The following is a 20,469-nucleotide window of genomic DNA, read 5'->3' as shown; positions in this document are numbered from 1 at the left end:
CCCTAGCCTGCTACTTGATACTCAAGTCCTTTCTATAAAATTGTGTATTGTTTACACACAACCTATGCACATCTCCTATATACTCTCTAAATTACCTACAATGCCTAATACAAACACTAGGTAAATAGTTACTATACTATGCTTTTTAGGGATCAATGGTAACAAAATAAGTCTGTGTATACTCCTTGCATATGCAACCGTGGTTGGACCAACTGTATATGAGTAAGTACATGAGCAAGACTAGAGCTTAACAATGCTCAAAGGAGAGGGGCTACAGATGTGACCGAATTCACGTTTTATTCTTTGGAACTTTCTGGACATTTATTTTCTAATATTTTTCTCCTTGGTTGACTCTGCTAATGTGGAACCCGTATGGAGGATTGACTGCTCCATAAATTAATTTTAGATGAATCATAGATCCAAAATGTAAAAGCTGAGACTCTTTAAAGCAAAGTATGCCATCAGATTGTAAAACGCTTCTGTACATGTGCCCTGTGGGTTTCCCACGCACTGCCTGAGCCCCAGCCCGCTTCTCCTCTTGTCCTCAGTGTGCTTCAGGGATTGACTGAATATCTGTGATGGTTTGTGTTTGGTCTCTTGGGTACTCTCTGGATCTAAATGATGGAGGACACTGCTGTGGATCACAAATTATAAACTGAGCCGAGGGCCTGGAGGCCTTAATGGAAGCCTCACGTGTTCCGGATGCTGTGATGTCCCAGGGCAACATTGCATCAGCTGAATGCATCCTGGTTCCTTGGGAACCCAGTAGGAATAAAAATAGGGTTTCATCTTGGGGAAAAGACAAACTCCTTCTCTTACCCTGCCATCTCTCCCTACTGTCCTCATCAAGATAAAGATCCTCATTACCATAAAGTCATTGCCACACTCTGAATTACCGAAGGATAATCCCTCCAATTATGGTATATACCCAATAAATAGTGGCTAGTTTGGAGTGTCTGTGTCTACTCATCCTGGGACACAGACCTCCCAGCCCTCCGCCATGCATTACTAAATTTGTTTCTGTTTCTTATTTCATCCTTTTGCTGTATCCCTCACTAGGCAGATGGGGGACTGATCAGCCCCCGAAGGAACATGAGGACTCCCAGGCAAACGGCAGACACTCTAGTCTGATGATACTGAAGGTTTTGAGGACTACAGTTCTTTCCAGATCCTGAAACCAATCATTCTGGACCCCTGCTGGGCCTCAGCTTCCTCATCTGTGAAGTAAAGAGCTTAAATTCACTAGCAGGAGCTTTCTGCCACTTTAAACCTACCATCTTGTTTCACCAATTAAATACTTTATTTACTCAGTACCATTCATGCTCCCTCCTTGCTCGCCTCAGCTCCTCACCCTAGGCATCCTTTCTATTGTGCTGGGTGTGTATTTTCAGCTTTAATATCTTCTTGCAGAATGTGTATTACTTTAAGGTAGCAGTCCTAGTCCAGGTAAATGTCTCTATTCTATATATTGGCCTGTCTCAATTCTTTTCTTCTTTCTTTTTTCTCTCTATACCTACCTGTCAAGTGCAGCTTCACCCAGTGACTTACAAACTCTGTCATATGGGCCCCAAGGGTTCTTCTGTTATGTCACAGATCCCCAGGAGATGAGGAAAGATGTGGACAGTAGAGTTGCCCAACATTCCAGCTTTAATTCACCCATTATCTGTTTTATGCACTTGACATGTGTTTGCAAGGGATTTTGTTCTACTGCTGAAGTCTCTGTCCTAGATAAAAGCTGGAGTCCTTCCCAGCTTTACAGTGAGCAGCTGTGACACAGAATGTACTGTGCAGATATAGAAAACACAGACTCTATTCAATAGCACCAGCAAAAGTCCAGCAAAAGAGGCTCAGAAAAGGTCATAAAGTCCTGGCGGGCCCTGTATGCTGAGATGGACCCTGTGTATGAGATGCAAAGAGGCAGGAATCACCCTCCTCTGCTCTCTGGTCTACTCTTCAGGTCTGTGATGATGACAGAAGCTTTTCTTTTCCAATATGGAAGCACTGGACAGATATGTGAGCCTCTAAGTAGCTGTGGGCCCTGAATCAGCACCCCATTGATCTAGGTGGACACTGACAGCAGGTCTGTTCTGAGTAAACTGAGACTCATCTCTGGTTCATCCAGGGTCTGATCAACCTGCTCTGCAAGTGCGAATCTGGTTCACAAAATGTCAGAGTTTCTCCAGATGGAGTCAGGATACATAGTCACCCAGGAAAGATTAGAATGCAGATTTTTGGCATCATGGCTGCTTCAAATGGGTGGGAGAGTCTTGATATTCTAAATACATGTGTGAGCTCTGCTTCTCAGCTCTGCAGACTAGAAATGCGTCCTTCACAACTGCACTGGGGACAATTAGATTCGATTTCTTATACACAAGGCCATTAGAATGTCAGCTTGGTTATGGGTATACGTTAACCTTACCAGGAGGCCAGCTCTCCTGTCAGTCACTTGGGACATTGTGGGTACTTAAAAAAGCACATATGTAATGTGAGTATGAGCAAAAAGGGGCCTCATAGGCATGGAAAGGGAAAAGTGGTTGGTCTTAAGGAGCAAATCAGTTCGGCCACAAGATGCAGCTCCAAGGTTGGCAAACACAGGCCCTGAAGTGTGTGAGGGGCAGTGTTCATGCAGCTGGGAAAATAAACACACAGAACAAGGTCTGTGGACAAAGAGAACAAGAGCAGATAGCAAGCTGCCTTTAAGTCCCAACCTTACACTGTGTGTGTGTCTCTCCCATGTCCTTAAACACACCGGGTACTCAAAATTTTCATATTGGCAGTTGTCACTTGCTGCAATTATTTTCATTTTAAAATAGAGCACACCACTCATGAGAAAAAATTATAGTAACAGGATTACTATTGGCACCACCTGGGTTTGTCTTCAGAATTCTGAATTTAAGCATATTTCTACCACTAAGTGGCTCTGTGACCTGGCCTCAGCCAAACTAAGACAAAAAGATGCCAAGAGGTATGACAGGAACCTGTCGGGCTGTGACCCTGCTCCCAAGTCATGGACAAAAGTGTCCAGGACCACTCTGCTCTTAGGAGCTGGCCCTCTCCTACCTGCAGCTGTCTCCTCCCTCTCCTCCCATGAGCCGCCCACCCCTCACTTCCTTCCCTCTCAGTCTGTGGATCTTCTTGGCTCCTAACTGCCACCATGGCTTCTCCCTTCCCCTGTGACAGCAAACACCAAGAGAGGACGTGGCTCCCTCCTTCTTGCTTCTTCCTCCTCTGTTCCCTGACCTCAACCTCTCTCATACCTGAAAAATCCAAACTGGAAAATGACACTGGTTTTCAGCAATCAGATTGGGAACTTTTTTTAAAAAAATTGATCTTATCTAGTGTTGATGACAGAATAGATATTTTCATATACTCTTTTTGTGGAAGTATATAACTTTGCATCCTTTTGAGGGGAGACTTTTGGTGATGTATCTCAAACTTTCAAATTCTTTGACCCAACAAACTTACTACTAAGAATTTAGCCAGAGTATATCTATATAATTTATATTAGACACAAGTGTGTTTTAAAACAATTACATAACTGGGCATGGTGGCACACACCCACAATCCAAGCAATCTGGGAGATCGAGACAGGAAAATCACAAGTTCAAGCCCAGCTGGCTCAATTTAGCAAGACCCCGTCTAAAAATAAAAAGTAAGAAGAGATGGAGATGTTGCTTAGTGCAAAGGCCCTGGTAAGGCCCTCAGTCCCCAGTAAAACACACACACACACACACACACACACACACACACACACACACACACACTTTATGTGTAGAACAGTGAAATAAAAAATATGTGAGATGCAGGCTATATGTATGGCACACTCTTTTTTCACAATCTTGCTTGTGTCCAAAAACCAGGGAGACATGAATAGACACCAAGCAGGTGTCTGTTGAGTGTGCCTAGGTTTTTCCTGAAGGAGACTGCAAGAAATTGCTAGCTCTGGTTAGTCACCAACAAGGAAGGAAATACAAGATGAGGACGCTTTCACTTTTTACTTTATAACGTTATGTACAGTTTAAGAATTTTAAATTTATGGATAATTCTTAATTTAAATTCTAAGAGGTATCTGAACAGAAGATTACAGTTTTAATTCTCCTCTTTCTTCATTATGAGATATTAATGAAAAATAAGGGGACATAACAAGAAATAGTTGTAGAGAATATCAATTCTATAAAGAGTTTTGCTTTTCAAAGTGCAGGTTCGGGTTCCATACACTGTATCAGGGATATCACTAAAAGGTTGGTTCTGCTTTGGAAATACCTTGCCCAACTTCTTTCTTCCCGGTCTCCCAGGCCTATGGCTCAAGTTGAAAATTTCCATTCCTGAGAGACAAGTGCTGAGATGCCATTAACAGGGAAGTCCTGGGGACTAACCGTCTTGAGGGAGCACACCTCTCCTCTGGGTCTGAGCATGTTCTAGGCAGTCCAGCTAGCTAGGCTCTGGTTAACCTGCAGCAGACGCAAAGCTCACTCCCAGTCTTTGGAGCCCTGGCTATTAGCAAGTACGATTTAGATAAGACAGGAATTGACTTTATCCCAGGTTCAATTGCTGTGAGCCTGGACTTACTTGTGTGAATTTTAGCCTGAAAATACACAAGTTCTGTGGTGCCTACCAAGGCTTAACAAAGGAAAGGAAGGTGAAAAAGGAAATAAAAGTGATAGTTATAGAAAGTAAAGCAGGGATGGAAGGAGGACAATGGAGCGGGAAGAAGAGATATCCCAGGAAAAACTAGTGTGAAAGACAGATCTCATTGACCTGTGTTCAAGGATATAAGTATGGCATGTGTGCCCCTCCTCCGCCACAGTGATCTCACAGAAGCGGAGAGTAGCAAGTGAGACCTGAGGCCGGGTGGCTGGGGGGCTTAGAGCTGAGCTACGCCAACTGAAAAATTTGTAATCGCAGTTAGAAGCACAAAGTCAAGAGCTCTGCTGTAAAATATGATGGCTTTGTAATTAATCATTCCACAATGTCCAAATATTTTAAAACATCATGTTTTATATAATAAATACGTACAACTTTATGTGTCATTTTAGAACATCAAAAATTTTTAAAGTTGAAAATATTTAAATGTTAAAAATTAAGATAGAGGGAGTTATAGAGAGAGTGAGACACACACACAGAAAATGTCTTAAAATAAGCAAAAGAATGGAGGAGATCAGGTAATAAAGAGGAGAGACAAGGAAGAAGGGAATTGGTGAGAGCGAGGAAGGCAAAGGAGGGGCTGAAGTTTTTTCATAGGCAATAAATCTCCCCCATAAGCCAGATGAAGATGCAGTAAATTAATAGGAATTCAAGCATACAAATTTAATTTCCCTTCAAAGCAACCTGGGGTTTCTAAAAGAAGCCAGTGACTGGGGGCAAAATGCAGCCTTCCCAAGCTCATTATTTAAGAAAGTATTTGTAGCGAGAGGTATTTGACATGCTTTTGAGTTCAGCTAATTTCATGTTAGACCGCAGTCATCTCTTCTCTCTAATTCCCACTTCCGATTATGGGAAGAGAGGCGGCTTCTGAGAAAATAAAATCTATCACATCGGAAAGAAAGAAGGAAATGAGTGTGCAGCCGTGACTTAGTCAGGGGAGGACCCATCAGTTACCCTGGTCACTGCGGGAGGCTGGGCACCTGCAGAGCGGAGGATTGGAGGGGGGGGTCCAGGCCATGGCTCCTCTGCAGTGTGGCCTGGTCCGCTTGCTGCAGGACTCCCTGCCTTCAGGGTGGGCCGAGTTCCTCTGCATCCACAAGGACATTGCCCTGAGTCAGGACTGTGTTCACAAAAGGCCCAGTCCTGGGAAGGGGGAGGAGTCACTAATATCTGGAGCTTCTGAAAGAAACCATCATCGTGATCCCTGGTGAAGGTGTCATTGCTCCTGCCCCTTCAGTGGGTTCCCTTACAGCCTGGTGTGCCAGCTATTAGATCTTGTGTGCTTTGCTCCTTGTGGCCAGAACTTAGGACTTGCTTCAAAGGACTGAGCCAGCGCCGGTGGCCACTCTGCCTAGACCTGGCAAGAGCCCAAGGCTCTGGAAATTTATGTCCCCTGCAATCAAAAACTGATGCAGCAGGAGTCTGGAATCCTTCACCTGGAGGTGTGCTCTACAATCCAGGTCTGGACAGGGCTGGAACCCCCCCCAGCTGTTTCCCTTTCCTGCTCCGCTCACCCCACTGTCTTACTGGTGTCTCTGGAAGCACGTCCTTAGTAAATCACTTGTTCTTGTCCTTTCATCTCAGAGAAACATCCTTAAGACCCTAGCCCATGACACCTACTCTGTGCAGGACACGATGGGGAGGAAAAGGAAAAGAAAATTCCTTTGCAGTGTGACTCTCCTTAGAGGGACATCACAACACACACACACACACACACACACACACACACACACACACACACAGAGCTAATAAAAAATATTTCTTGAGCTACAACTAGGGTTTTTTTTTTTAATGTTGCAGCCCACAATGGAAAGAAGAGTAGGGGAGATTCCCAAAGAGGTGAATTTTGCAACCTGGGTAGAACTTGGAGTGCCTGATGGGTGCTGGTAATAATATTGAACACGGACTGCATTCTTTGTCTTTCGATTAGAACTCTGCTTAGCAGCAGAGTCAGGGGTAGGGAGACAGAAGCTTCCCCAAGGACCTGGCTGTCCATTCTTTTCACTGCTGCCTTATTCAGGAAGAAAGCTTCCTGCCAGGGCTGTTTCTTGTGAATTATTTGTAACCAGTCCAGAGGCCACCCACTTTTGATCACTAGTTTTTCTCCAAGATCTTAGTGTTTCAAATTCTCTTTGGGAGAAGAGGGCACAACATGAGGTGTGCTACCAGGATAGATGTGAAAATGCTTCCAGTTTTTTTCTGAAGAAATAAGCCCACCTTACTTGCAATTTCCTGTAGGCTGATTGGTGCACTTGTTCATTCATTCATTCATTCACTCATTTGTTCACTCATTCATTTGTCCCTCCATTCCTGAGCACCTAATGTATGTGGGGCATTGAACTAACCTCCAAGAGTTCGCTGTGTACTACAGGGGCAGACACACAGTATTCTAATTCAGTGTGATAAAGGCAATGATAGAAATCAGCATGCATGGGGCTTATCCGGGTACAGAGACCTTGAGCCACCACTGCCTACTGTTACCTGTGGAGGCCAACTGTTCTTGAATGAAGCCATATGTAAATTAGTGCCCGAGGCCACTCTTGGTGTGACCATACCCTTTTTGTCATACAGTTGACTGGTTCTGTTCTACACCGGGGCTCTCAAAATAATCACTAGCCATACGAAAAATCTTTTCTCTCATAGCATGAGTTTCCAGGGATAAAGAAAGTTAAACATCATTTAAACCATCTTCCTCACACAAATGTCAGAAACTTTTACAAAGTAAATTCCTCAAAGAGGAAAGCAAAATGTCAGGTAGTTCTCACCCAGGTAGGAGAAATTCACCTTTCACAGTATATCTCAAAGGGACACCCAAAATAACTCTGGGTCAAATCTCATTCTGTCTTTATTGAAGATCATATTTGTGAATGTTTTTGTAGCTGGTTTTATTAGCTTCTTGCTCTTATATGTCTTTTATTGTATGAAGGATATAACTTTAAATGTTAGGGCTATAGGTTTGATCTCCACATTTAGTTGGGGACTCATTTAGTTTACTAAGGATGTTACTGTAATTTGAAAATCTCACAAGGGCTTGAAGTCTTTATCCTCCTCCTTAGCAATGGTTTTGAGGAAGTCAAATTAACAATTCAGCAAACAGATAGACAATGGGAAATAGCTAGGACTCAGGGAAGACTCCCCAGTTTGCAATTTGTTTACAGGGTGTGGTGGAATCAACAATTCAGAGCAGGAATTCAGAATGAGAAGCAGTTTAGAGAGGGAAAGAAAATAAATACTATTGTGTATCTGTTGAGTTTGGGGTGCCCATGGAACACCCATATGAAACGGTCAGTGGTCAGGGACCGAGAATGTCCTGTGAGTGGAGGAAGGTCAGGAATGCAGTGATGGAAGTTGAAGCCATCAGCATATGAGTGGTAGTTAAAACCAAAATACAATAAGGTCCCTGTAAGAGCACAAAGAACAGTAGAGGGAATCAAAGACAGAGAATGAAGGTCCAGAGACATCACAAGAGAGGCAGATGGAAAGGAAGGGAATAGATTGTTTCAAAGGGGAGGGAGCATGTGCTTTGGACTGAATGTGTCCCTCAAAATTCACCTATTGACATCCTAAGGCCCCCTCTTAGTGTTATGCTATTTGGAGATGAGGCCTTGGTAATGTAATTAGATTTTGGTCAGGTCACGATGATGGAGTTCTCATGATGGAATTAGTTCCTTCATAAAAAGAGGCCAGAAGTCTTACTCTCTGTCTTAGTCACTTTCTTCATCTCTGACACCCACAAATTAAAAGAAGGTAGATTTAATTTGGTTCACAGTGTTTAGAAGATTCAGTCCATAGATGGTTGTCTCCAAGATAAGAAAGACATGGCAGAAGAGTCTGGTGGAGGACAGCTGCTCACATCATTGGCAGCCTGAGAAAGGAGGGGCAGTGAGGGAAATATGCCCTTCTAGAACAAGGATAATTCACTAATGGATACAGCATCTGCATGATCCAGTCATTTTCCAAAAGCCCAACTTCTGAGTACACGAGGCTTTAGAAGAACGCTCTAGACCTGAACTATGACACTCCCTCTCTCTCCATCTATGTGAGGATGCAGCAAGAGCATGGCTATCCCCAAGTCAGGAACAGCCCTGGGTCATGGAACTCCCCAGCTTCCACCTCTGTAAGAAGTGAGGTGCTCTTATTGAAGTCATCCAATGTATAACATCTCAAAATAGTAATCATAGCAAACTTGGACAAGTACTAAAATGCCAAGAAATCCAACCAGCTGAGGAGTGAACACAGTATGGAAGTAGTGAATGGGTGACTTTTTGGAAAAGGCAGGATCTCGTTTCCTGAGTAGAGAAGTCATAAGTCTTCTGGGAAGTGGAGGAGTAGGAAAGCACTGAGACGACAGAACGGACCAAGGGCAGTCTGAAATAAACAGGCTTAGGGTCCCAGCTTGCTTCAAGTCTGAAAGGAGGTTGCCAGGAGAGAAAGACAGGTGGGAAGTGTAAGGAAACGGGGAGACTGGAGAGAAAGCCTGGCTTTGTACGAGGAAAGGAGAAGATGGCTGTGGAACAGGTAATTCTATCAGGGGGTAGGGACAGGAAGTTGGAGTTCATTTCTGATGACCTAACTTTTCTCCATAAAATAGAGAACAGAGTGAGAATGAGGGTCAAGGAGGGGCTTTGTGAAGGCAAAGTAGATTAGAATAGTTATTGTTGGCAGTGGGAAATGAACCCCCTCCTCCTCCCCCTCCCCACCAAAGGAATTGTTTAATTCAGGCACCAGGAGCCAACTTGAGTTTGGAGACTCTGAATTTGTAATGATTCAGGTTTCTCCAACAACACTTGGCCTTAGAAGTGGGGAAAGTGATTTGGTGCATTGATTCTGAACAGGTGTTTTTTAGGACCGGTGAGCTGAAAGGATGAATGAATATGCAAGGAAATTGAGGATCTGATTAGAGAACAATCCAGAAAAAAACATTGCATCTGGGGCCAAAAAGCCAGAAAACAGACCAGGACACTGCCAAAATGAGGCACAGGGCCAAGTTGTGCTGTATCAAAAGTCAGATGTAGAAGATGGGATTGGGGGAGAAAGGGATGACTTGGTGGAGGACAGCTCACCTGTACCGGTGAGTGGGGCACTGCAGTTCAAGCTGGAGTAGAGCAGAGGCCCAGAGCTTGGCTGCAGAAATGGAAGGTTGGAAAAGAAAGAGTGATAGAGCATAAAAAATGGGCTGCTGGATGAGGCACCTTGCAGCACGGGGATCCCCAAGAGCAACATTAAACTAGAAGGGGCGCATTTGGGATAGTATGGCCATACAGCAGCATAACATTAGAGAAATGGGTGAAGAGGAAGAACCACAGACTGGAGTCATGTGATGAGGGAATAGGAAAGCAGAACCAGGAGTGTGGAAGCAGAAAGTAACTTGGACAACAAGTAGAGGTTGAATGCATGGTTGATCATCAGTAGAGCAGGGTTTTCTTTCAAGGCCATCAAGAGAATGAGCCAGAGACATGTGGCCCTCAGGAAGAGCAGCCCACTATGAAGAGGGCTTCAGAGGAACCAGGGTTCTCAGGGAGAGTCTGGTGGTTTAGAGCACAAAGGGATTCACTTAAAGTGGAAGGAAGTTTCCAGAATGTTCACAGGAATAGAGCTGGGGAATGGGTTAACCTGTTAGGGGATTCAGAAAGAGGAAAAGGTAAAGTCTGCAGGGAATGAAGTCTGGTTGGGGGAAGAGTAGCATTTTCCTGAACCTCGAGCTTTATAGGATGAGAGATATCTTAAGACAACACCCCAAAACCTTAACTCTAGGACAGTGGAGCTCCTAATTTGCCACTGCTGTGGATTTGAGGCCCATACCAATCACCTCACATCATGCTCAGATCAAACTGGTGGCTTAACCCATTCAGGTATAATGACCACTGGGCTGTGAGACTTCAACAGTGACCACTGCCCAAGGTGAACACAAGAGAGGTTCAGGGCCTGGGAGCAAAGCTGGGCACACCACAGCTTGCTGAGACTTCCCCAGGGGCTCCTTCATCCCCAACATTGAAGCATGGTGGACAGAGCAAGCACAGGCGTCCAGTCTACCCTGTTTTTAAGACTTGGATCCATCATTTACCAAGAACAAATTCTTGACTTTGAGGCTTGATTTTTTCATGTGTATGAAGTAGGCCTGTTTTCAGAAATTAAACACATGCAATTATAATTTCTACCACACTGTAAGAATTCTCTTCCCTCATGCCTCTCCTTCACTATCCAGCTACAGCTTGTCTTTTAAGCCCCAATGGCTACCTGATTTTCCCCTAGGATATTCCCCAAAGGTCTTGGTTCATACCTCTGACCATCCGTAAAGTGGCATAGGAGGAAGGACAAGCTGGCCCTGCTTGTGCTATAATGTCCTATTTCTGCCCTTTCTGTTTCTGCTCACTGGCTTCCCTCAAGGCATGGGGAGCTCCATGTGGGGTTTAATGAGTGATTGTGCTTTACAGCATTTAGCTCAGACTATAAATAGGACCTACATTTCAGTGGTGGGATTTTAAGACTGTGGGTGATAGGCTTCAAGAGGATTGGCCTGACCTCAGGATTTATCTAAAACCCCCAGTGAGTGAGTGGGTAAAAATAGTCACCAAGGAACCTATCTGGCCCAGGAAGCATTAATCAGTGTGCTAGAACCTTGTCCAGCACAAGCCTGGGGGTTGGGCAGGAGCTGTGAAGAGTGGGGCCTTTGAGGATCCGGAAGTGATCTGGAGCCAAGGCGGGACTGGCATTCCCAGACGCAGCTTTCCTGATCCTGGGCAGGCAGAGAAGTGAGTTTGCCTTCTGTGGAAGCTATTGGACTAATACAACCTCCAAAACAGAAAGCTGACCAAGATCTAATGTGGCTGAACATAGAGCAAGGTTCTAAATTTTAAAAAATCTTGTGAGGAGAAAATAAAGCTCATTCATCAATGACAGAAGTTAGGATCAAGATTCCTGGAGTGAAGAAGGGGCTCAAGGAGACCAGAACCCGGGTCTCATTCTCTCCTCAGTGTAGAGAAATTACAGGGAACTGTCATCCTCCTAGAGTCTGAATATGGAAACAGGAAGCAACTTAGTCTATTCCTGCTACCATAGCAAAATATCTTAGACTAGATAATTTATAAAGGATAGGGATGCATTTCTCATCATTCTGGAGGCTGAGAAGTCCTAGATCAAGGCACTGGCACAGTCAGAGTCTAGCAAAGACTGGCTCTCTATGTTTCTTGGGTGATCCTTATTACTGCACCTTCCTGAACAACGAATGCTGAACCCTCCCATGTGAAGGGAGAAGCTGGAGGCAGCTGTCTACAGTATGTTTTATAAGAGTATTAATCTGAGCCAGGCATGGTGGTGCATGCCTGTGATCCCAGAACTCTGGGAGGCAAAGGCAAGAAGATTGAAAGTTTAACCCCAATCTGGGTAGTTTAGCAATTTAATAAAATCCTATCTCAAAATAAAAAATAAAAACTAGTGATGTATCTCAATGCAAAAACCCAAGGTTCAAATCCCAGTACTGATATCTATATGTATATCTATCTACATATATTCATATCTATAGCTATGTCTATATATCTCATTCATGAGAGGGAGTCCTCATGATCCAGTCACTGCCCAGAAACACTACCTTCTAATATCATCACTTTGTGATAGCCTTCAACATTCAAGTTTTGGAGGGACACATATATTCAAATCAAGGGAGGACAGGAGGAAGTTTAGAGAAAGACAATATGGTGTCCATCCATGTTCTATGAGGTGCTATAACCAACAGAATCATACTTTGGGTGGCTCATAAAGTCATGTTTGGGAGGAAGAGAGTTGGATCAAACTCTGAGAACCTAACTAATGCTTTGTGCACTGCAAGCAAGACAAAAAGGAGAAGAGTACCGGATCGTCAAAGGCAGGCCGTTAGCCACACATCCCTGGAACATGGGTTGAAACAAGCTACCTGCTCTTCTTGGGAAGGACTTACAGAGAGCCACATGCAAGTGGATGTCCCACATATGTCTTCTGCCCGGTCCTTCCAGCACTTTACCACTTTGGGAAATTCCTTCCTTTGGAGTAAGGCACATATAATGGCTACAGGCAATTGTCAACTTGATTAGCTTGGTATCTACCCAGGAATTTGGAAAGCACGTTTCTGGGTGTGCAGAGGGGTCACAGAGACATGACCTTGGAGTCTGTATTTATTCCATTGTCCCTTCCTGTTTGGTGCTGCTCCTGTTCTTCCCAGCCACCATGAATTAAATATCCTTGCTTTGCCATGCTTTTAAAATTTTTTTATTTAAAAAACAAAACAAAAAGGATAGAAATGATACAGAATTCCAAAGAAATGGTAGGAAATTAACACTAGTTATTATATTGCATATTGTTATCTTGGAAGTAGTTGTTCAGGTTACAAGATTTTCATGCCTAACTCTTGCAACCTGCTACACCTTTGGCCATGATAATTCTGCCTTGGAGTCAGTTGATTATGAACTGGATCCTCTGAAACTCTGAGCCAAATATCCCTCTTCTCCTGTAAATTTTGGGTGTCAGGCATTGTGTTTCAGTGATGGGAAGGCTGACTGATCCAGCACAGTAGGACCAAAAGACCCTTTTGGAGCCACCCAGGATAACTCTACAAAAGTTGGCCAGTAGTCTCCTTGTAGAGGAAATGGAATCTCACACAACATGAGTTTGACTAGTGCAATGGAACTGGGGCTATTAGTGAATGCAGAAGTACATGATTTATCACTGGGACTCCATGAGTGCTGGTTGAATATGCATTGAAATTTGTGTAATAAAGAATTTTCTATTTTTCTTTTTTCTCATTTTCTATTCTTGGCCTGCTCACATGAAATATTTAGCTTGGATTCCTGGTCTAAAATTAAAAGCCCAGGTTAGAACAAATATGAAGAAATGAATCACACGCACTTATGTAGTTCTTGCTTAGAATAGTTGACCACAGAAAGAAATCACTCATGAGTACAATTCAAGGTCACAATGAGTTGTTTTTCGTCTCCTCTCCACTGGTGTTGGGCCTTGTTTCCAGTGAAATAACTCTTCTGGTATTTCACACCATTTGCGTTCCTGGTCACTCATGTTTATGAACCCCAAATTGCAGAAAGCACCTAAGAGTCATCTTTCTCCCTTAAGACTGCATGCTATGATCCAAACGCTTATCCCCTCTGCAACTTGTGATGAAATTTAACTGCACTGTAACAGTACTAAAATATAGGCCTTTTGAGAGGTGATTAGGTCATGAGGGTTCCACACTTGTGAGTGGGATTAGTGCTATTATAAAAGGATGAATTTGGCCCCTTTTTGTCTGTGCTCCCCTTGATCTTCTACCATGTTGTGACGTGCTAAGTAGGCCATGCTAGATGTTGTTGGCACCTTGACCTTGAACTTCCCAGGTTTCAGAAGTTTGGAAAACACACCTCTGTTCATCATGAATTACTCCTGGCTTCAGATATTCCATTATAGCAACACGAAACAGAGTAAGACACCATGTATAACTTTTAACCTGATGTCTCAATCCAGTGTTTTGAAGAAACCTTGGATTAAGAGAAGTGGGTTGTGAGGAGGAGAAGGAGGCAGTGTCCGGGAGAGCCCTGTCACACTGAGCAGATCATGTCTGTTTTCTTTGGTTGCAGAAGCAAGGTCAGTGTGGGGATCTATCACGAATTGCCCTGGACAGCCAGAGTGAGTTATATTTAGTGGTGAGAGGGGAAGAACTTCCAAAGATAGAATACATGCTCAAGCTCTAATGTGCAAGCTCAGACTTGGGGGTGGCTGGCAAAATGGGCTGGGGGATCTAAGCCAGAATAAATAAGTCAGGGCCAATGTAGGAGGAGGGTGGGCTTAGCAGGAGGTCCCATCTTCTGGGACTTGCACTTGAAATGACCTCCGTAGGATTCTGAATTCAGATCTTGCCCCGTTTCCAGTGGTATTTGCAGCAAGAAAGACCTATTTCCTTTCTTATTTTGTCTTTTCTCCCCAGTTCCTGACCTCTCCCTGCCTTCTATGACTCTCTTGACTTTTCCCATCCCTCTCACTGCTAATGGCAATTTGCCCTATGTGTGTGTGTGTGTGGGAGGGTGGGCAGAATTTATATTTGAAACCAGCAATATAGCAATGTAGGCAATGTAAAAAGCCTCTATGGAATGTGACTTTAAAATCTGAAAAGGCTATGCACTTGCCAAACTTGACCCTCCATGAGCTGATGTACTGACCACTGGTCAGTCAGGTTCCCTGGAACAAGGTACTTACACAGAAAACCCGTGTAAATATATAGATTTGAGCTCTGGAAGTACAGGGCCTTATCTAGACACAGTGATGAGCTGAGACCTGGAATCAGTCCTGGCCTGTCAAAGGCTTATTAGGCGGTGACAAAGCCCCCTGCTTGGGTCTTTTCTGTCCTGCTACACCCTGCTTCCCCCTCTGAGGCCAGGCTCTAAGGCAATCAATCACGTGTGTGTGTGTGTGTGTGTGTGTGTGTGTGTGTGTGTGTGTATGCTTAGTAGATTTTTTGGAGCAGTTTTTAGTTTATAACCAAATGGATTAGAAGATACTGAGATTTCCAGATACTTTCTGCCCCAACACATTCCTCTGTCCCTCAGCACATGTGAGGTCTTGAGTTCAATTCCAAGCACAGAAAAAAAAAAAAAATCCTTGCCATATCTGAGTCTGCTACTGCTCTGTTCTTTTCAGTTTTTTGTTTGTTTGTTTTTGCCTTTCAGTAAGGTTTGTAACTTTTCTCTTGAAAACTAGTTAAGATGTACTGGGTGAAAGAGTATGCAGTGAGTAGGCCTGTAGTAACATGGTCCTGTAAGGTGCAGGGAGAGAGAAAGTGTCTTCTAGTCCTGTGATCAATGAGTTGTTCAGTGAACCTGTGTGCATGAATGTGCCTTAGTCAGCACTCTCCCCCCACCCTGGTGTGACGGGCTGGCCTGTGTGGTTGGAAGTGAGAACATCCTTTCTCCCACATGGGAGACAAGTGGGGGCTGGATTGTACAAGTCCCTTCCCCCCAGGCCAGTTAGGCACTTTAGTTATTTTGGCACCTTCTCCCCTAAACATGGAGGCACAAGGAGATTTTCTCTGATACTGTACTTTAAGAACCTTGAAACTCACAGCCTCCACCCCTCCACTCTCATGACTGAGAGTTCTTGGAGATTTTAACTCAGACTTGTCCACACTGAACCTTTAGTAATTCACCAGTTACAACTTAGGTTTTTCTGTCATACTAATAGTTTCTAGTCATGGATTTTTACTCTGCTTAATTGTGATTCTGTGCATGATCCTGTCTTTTCCAACTTTGGAGCAGTTTAGCCTGTGACTTCACTGCTCTATAGACCTAACAAAAGCTGTTGCTGTGTCAATTTGTTCAGATTTTTACTTGTTAGGATACAGTGATGACCTTAGCCTACAAACCAGAAAGAGGAAGAAACAGAAAGACCTTGAAACTTTGGCCTTATGGAGAGATTGATCCCAAGGCTTCTTATAACAAAGCAATCCTTTCTAGAAGGAGAAATTAGCAGTTTACTTCAGAGCCCAGATGTGGACTTCTGCATGCTATAGTAACAAGATCTATAGCATGATCTAGCAGTGGATGCTCTGAAGGAGTGGAGACTCCTCAGTGTGTGGGTAGCAGATAGTTAAGGGTCTGAGCTTTGTATGCTAGCTCATATATTTTACTATAATAAGAGAGAAGATCTGGGATGGTTCCCTCAGTGCAAGGGTGAAGCACTTAGAAGAGCTCTTATCATCTGCAACCTGGTTCCCTGGGAGCAAGAACCTCCATGCTGTATGTGGTGCTCAGTATATGATGTGAGGCAGGGATACAGTCTGAAAATGTGTGATGACTGTTTAAAAAACAAACCAAGAGGCTAATCTAAAGTTATCTCTCCTAGCTTTGTTGTAGTTTGTGTCTGATGTCCCCCTAAAGCCTTATGCAGTCATGGGAGGAAACTTCTAGAGTCTGTGTTTGATTCGTGGTCCAATGCTGAGATTATGGGTGTGAGTGACCTTCATGTAATAAAGGGACAGAAAGAGTCTTCTCTGTGCTCTTCTCCCCCGTTTGCTCTTGCTACTTTTGCTGTCTTCTGCTGCCTTGAAGTGTTACCCCCCTGTCCTGCCAAGACTTGAGTCACCCTGCCTTGGAGCCAACTGATAATGGGCTGAAACTCTCACAAACTATGAACTAAATAAACCTTTCTTTTCTTTATTTTGTGCATAGGGTATTTTGTCTCAGCAATGAGAGAAAAGTAACTAACACAAGCTTCATTCATAAACTTTGATATGTGATTGATTTTTGCTATACAATTTACTTTGTCTTCCAATTCCCATTATGATTTCTTCTTAGACATAGAATTTATTTCAAAGAATATTTTAATAAATATCTAAACTCAAAAGAATAAAAGAGGCAGGCATACTTGTAAGCTGCGAGCAGTGGAATCCTTTCCATTTTTCAGGCCAATGGAATAGGACATAATGCTCAGGAAGTGTCTTGGGAATGAATGAACTCATGAGAGGGTGGCGCAGGCCTCCTATGTAGTCACTAAAGGAACAGAATGCAGGCATTTATCAGGTTCCTGACTAGTGCCCGCTGTGGGTCAGACATGTTACACATGTGCCTTCATCTAACGCTTACGTTGCCCTCACTAGGTGGACATGAAGGATAGCAGTTAGGAGTACGTCTTTCAAAGTCAGACACAGTCACAGTTTCACTGTTGTTTTCCTAAGTAATTATGAAATTTGGGCAACAATACAGTTAGCAAGCTCAGGCCTCTTCCACTTCTAATGCCACTGCAAGTGCAAGAAGGGGCTTCCCCAAAGAGGAACTTAAAGGGGTTCCTCTCAGTTTCTATAATTTGTTAAGATGCTCAGAACTCATTAAAAGCTACTATAATCACAATTGCAATTTATTATGGAAAAAGGTTTGGATAAAACCAGACAAGAGAAGAAGCTCATTTGGTGAAATCTGGAAAGATTAATCAATAAAATGCCAAAAGGTAAAATAAAAACATTATAAAGAAAAGTGAGGAAAACTATAAATGTAAGAACTTTTAAAAACAGGAAAGTTATTTGGAAAAACATAAAATAGAAAACACATAAAATGGGCAAATCATTTTTAAAATACCATTTAAAAAAGTACTTGAAAGAAAATATGTAATGTAAAGTAATAGATATTTCATGCAATAAGCAAAGCTTTTCGGATGATAGTAAACTAGAAAAGTTTCCAATTAATTTTATATGCAAAACCAGGCAATGTTAATTACTAATTTACTCATGAACTTAGTTGCAAAATCTTTAACAAAAACTTACCACACGAATGCCATAGAAATATAATTGGAATAAAGTTAGTTTTATCCCAGGAATATAAGGTTTAGAAAAATCCATTAATATATTAAAGCACAAACACTATGTGATAATCTCAATATGCACAGAAAAGGTATTGATAAAATCTATTCATGATTAAAAACTCTTAGCAAACTAGAAATACAAAGCCTTCTCTTAACCTCATTAAAAGCATCTATAAAATAGAAAAACAAAGATGTTATATCTCGTTCTATTCATTATTGTTCTGGAAAACTTATCAAAAAAAGAAAGAAAAGGTATAATAAATAGAATGAAAGGAATATAGCTGCTGCATACCAGCACAGTTCTTTTTTTTTTTAAGGAGAAAAAAAAAGCAGAAAAAGGGTACAAGTTATACAGAATTTCAGAAAAAAAATAAACAGTAGGAAATCACTAGTTACTGGATTACATATTGTCATCCTAGAAATATTTGTTCAAGTTACAAAATTAAAGCATATAAAGTGGACATTCAAACAGTGAGACTGCAAACAGTTCTGTTCAATGATCCAACAAAACTCAGTAATATCATTGTCTATCTTATACACTTAAATATACATGTAGTTATATCGTTTAGAGCACTTTCTTTTCCTCTCTTTTGTACAATGACTATTATACATTTTGGGTTTTATTACTCCCACGGTTCCTATTACTTTTTTTTGGAAGACAGTAAAGCCAAATGTGACGTAACAGAACAGAGTCAGTCAAATCAAAAGGATGGACATAATAGATAATGTAAAAACATAATACAAGGTGATCAACAATGGTTACCATAATGCCTCCCGCTATCTCAAATAGAATTACGTATATCATCAGTGATAATAAAATTGAACAAAACAGTAAAGAACAAAACCAACAAAACCAAAACATGGGAAACATTACAGGTCTTCAAAAGTAGATAATAGACAACTCAGATGCCGGAGTAAATCACTGTGGAGAGACTTGGACAGAGGGTGATGGATCCTCTTGACCCAGGAAGAAACTAAACAGAAAAGAGCTGGTCAAACACACAGTCCTGGGGCTATATTGGAGCAGCTAAGATTAGTGGCCGTGGGGCTTGCGCTGGAGTGCCTGAACTCCCACTGCTGCCAGTCACACTAAAGTTGGAGGTTGGTGAGCCCAACATAGAATAGAGCTGGCAGGAACATGCACTGACCCACTGTGAATGCTGAGAATAAAACCCTCCTACAGGAAAGGAGCGACCGACTGGTTGACATGTTGGAATCAAGCAGGATGGGCAGGAACAAGGAACAGCAGTGACTTCAGTGGGTTGTTCCCTTCCCAGACCAGATTGGTGGGATCTGCTTGACCTGGGTCATGCCCCTGGCCAGGACTCAATAAGTCATGTCAAACCAATTCTGTATGCACAGCACACACTAATGCAGTGAAGGCCCCCACAGGTTGACTGACCTGGAAGGGAGAGGTCAGCATACACTGTCCCTGTTTGCACCTCAATGACCAAAAGCAAACTGGAGAGGGCAGATATCCCTAGCCGGCATGCTTCAGAAGAATCATAACCAACAAGGAAAGGGGCTGGGACCTCCTCTAAACATCTGTATGGAAGAAACCAAACACATGACAAGAGAAAGAAATAAGAAAAAGTCCCTACCCCCCAGCCCTGAGAACATTGATCAGGGAGAGGTACAGACAAAAGAGATTGAGGGCAACAAACATGCAATATCAGACACGGCATCAGTGGACATAAAGAAATATCTTCAGGACCTCATAGACGAGCTCAAAAGTGAAATATTTAATCAAGTAAAGCAAGATATAAATAGATTAATAAAAGAAATACTTTAAAGAAGACACAGATGGAAGAATGGAGGAACACAAAAAAAGGAGAAAAATGATGAATGAAGAATATAAAGAAAACCTAGAATACATGAAGCAGAGTCAAAGAGATTACAGGAAATTAAAAACTCCATTGAAAACTGGAAAAACTGATTGAAAGAAACTAAAAATAGTATCAAAACTTGAAGACAGGCTTGCAATGTGTGATCAGGAAAGGAAAGATCTACTAAATATAACAAGGAAACAGGCAGTCACAATACAAAGGCTAGATGACCAGCAGATCTAAAACTTAAGAATAAAGAATGTGAATGAAGAAGCAGGGGTGAAAACGAAGGAAATACAAAGGCTATTCACAGAAATAATTTAAAAAAACTTCCCAAGCATAGGAAAAGGAAATGATATTCAGATGTATGAGGCATACAGAACTCCAGCCACCTACAAACAAAACAGAGCTACACCCAGACATATAATAATCAAGATCCCAGAAATTCAGTATAAGGACAGAGTATTAAAATCCATCAGAGAAAAGAAATAGATCACCTATAAAGGAAAACTCATCAAAATCACAGCAGACTTCTTGACACAGACCATCAAATCAAGAAGAGCTTGGAGCAAAGTATTCCAAGCCCTGAAAGAAAATAACCTCCAGCCCATATTGATGTACCCTGAAAAACTGTCTCTAGAAATTAATGGAGAAACAATTTGCTTCCAAGACAAAGAGGAACTAGGGGAAT

General features: G+C 42.5%; 2 long non-coding RNA genes across 6 annotated transcripts in view; one reads left to right on the top strand and one right to left on the bottom strand.

The window, feature by feature from the left end:
• LOC106029041 (uncharacterized) overlaps nucleotides 1-20,469 on the top strand; it is a 129,292-nt gene that overhangs the window by 98,341 nt on the left and 10,482 nt on the right. For 4 of the 5 annotated variants that reach the window (XR_010047523.1, XR_010047522.1, XR_001202682.3 and 1 more), the window contains exon 6: nucleotides 1,060-3,441. The exons of the other annotated variant lie outside the window; for it this stretch is intronic. This is a non-coding gene — a long non-coding RNA (uncharacterized LOC106029041). Of the gene's footprint in view, nucleotides 1-1,059; nucleotides 3,442-20,469 lie in introns of those variants that run through there. 5 annotated transcript variants of the gene reach the window in all.
• LOC134476075 (uncharacterized) overlaps nucleotides 1-20,469 on the bottom strand; it is an 88,549-nt gene that overhangs the window by 59,135 nt on the left and 8,945 nt on the right. The window lies entirely within an intron of this gene.

The sequence above is a fragment of the Cavia porcellus genome, unplaced genomic scaffold, assembly GCF_034190915.1.
Source record: "Cavia porcellus strain 051 isolate PalLab524CR breed Dunkin Hartley unplaced genomic scaffold, mCavPor4.1 scaffold_5, whole genome shotgun sequence".
NCBI lineage: Eukaryota > Metazoa > Chordata > Mammalia > Rodentia > Caviidae > Cavia > Cavia porcellus.
The sequence above is the reverse complement of the archived record's forward strand: the minus strand, read 5'-3'. Positions and strand labels throughout refer to the sequence as shown.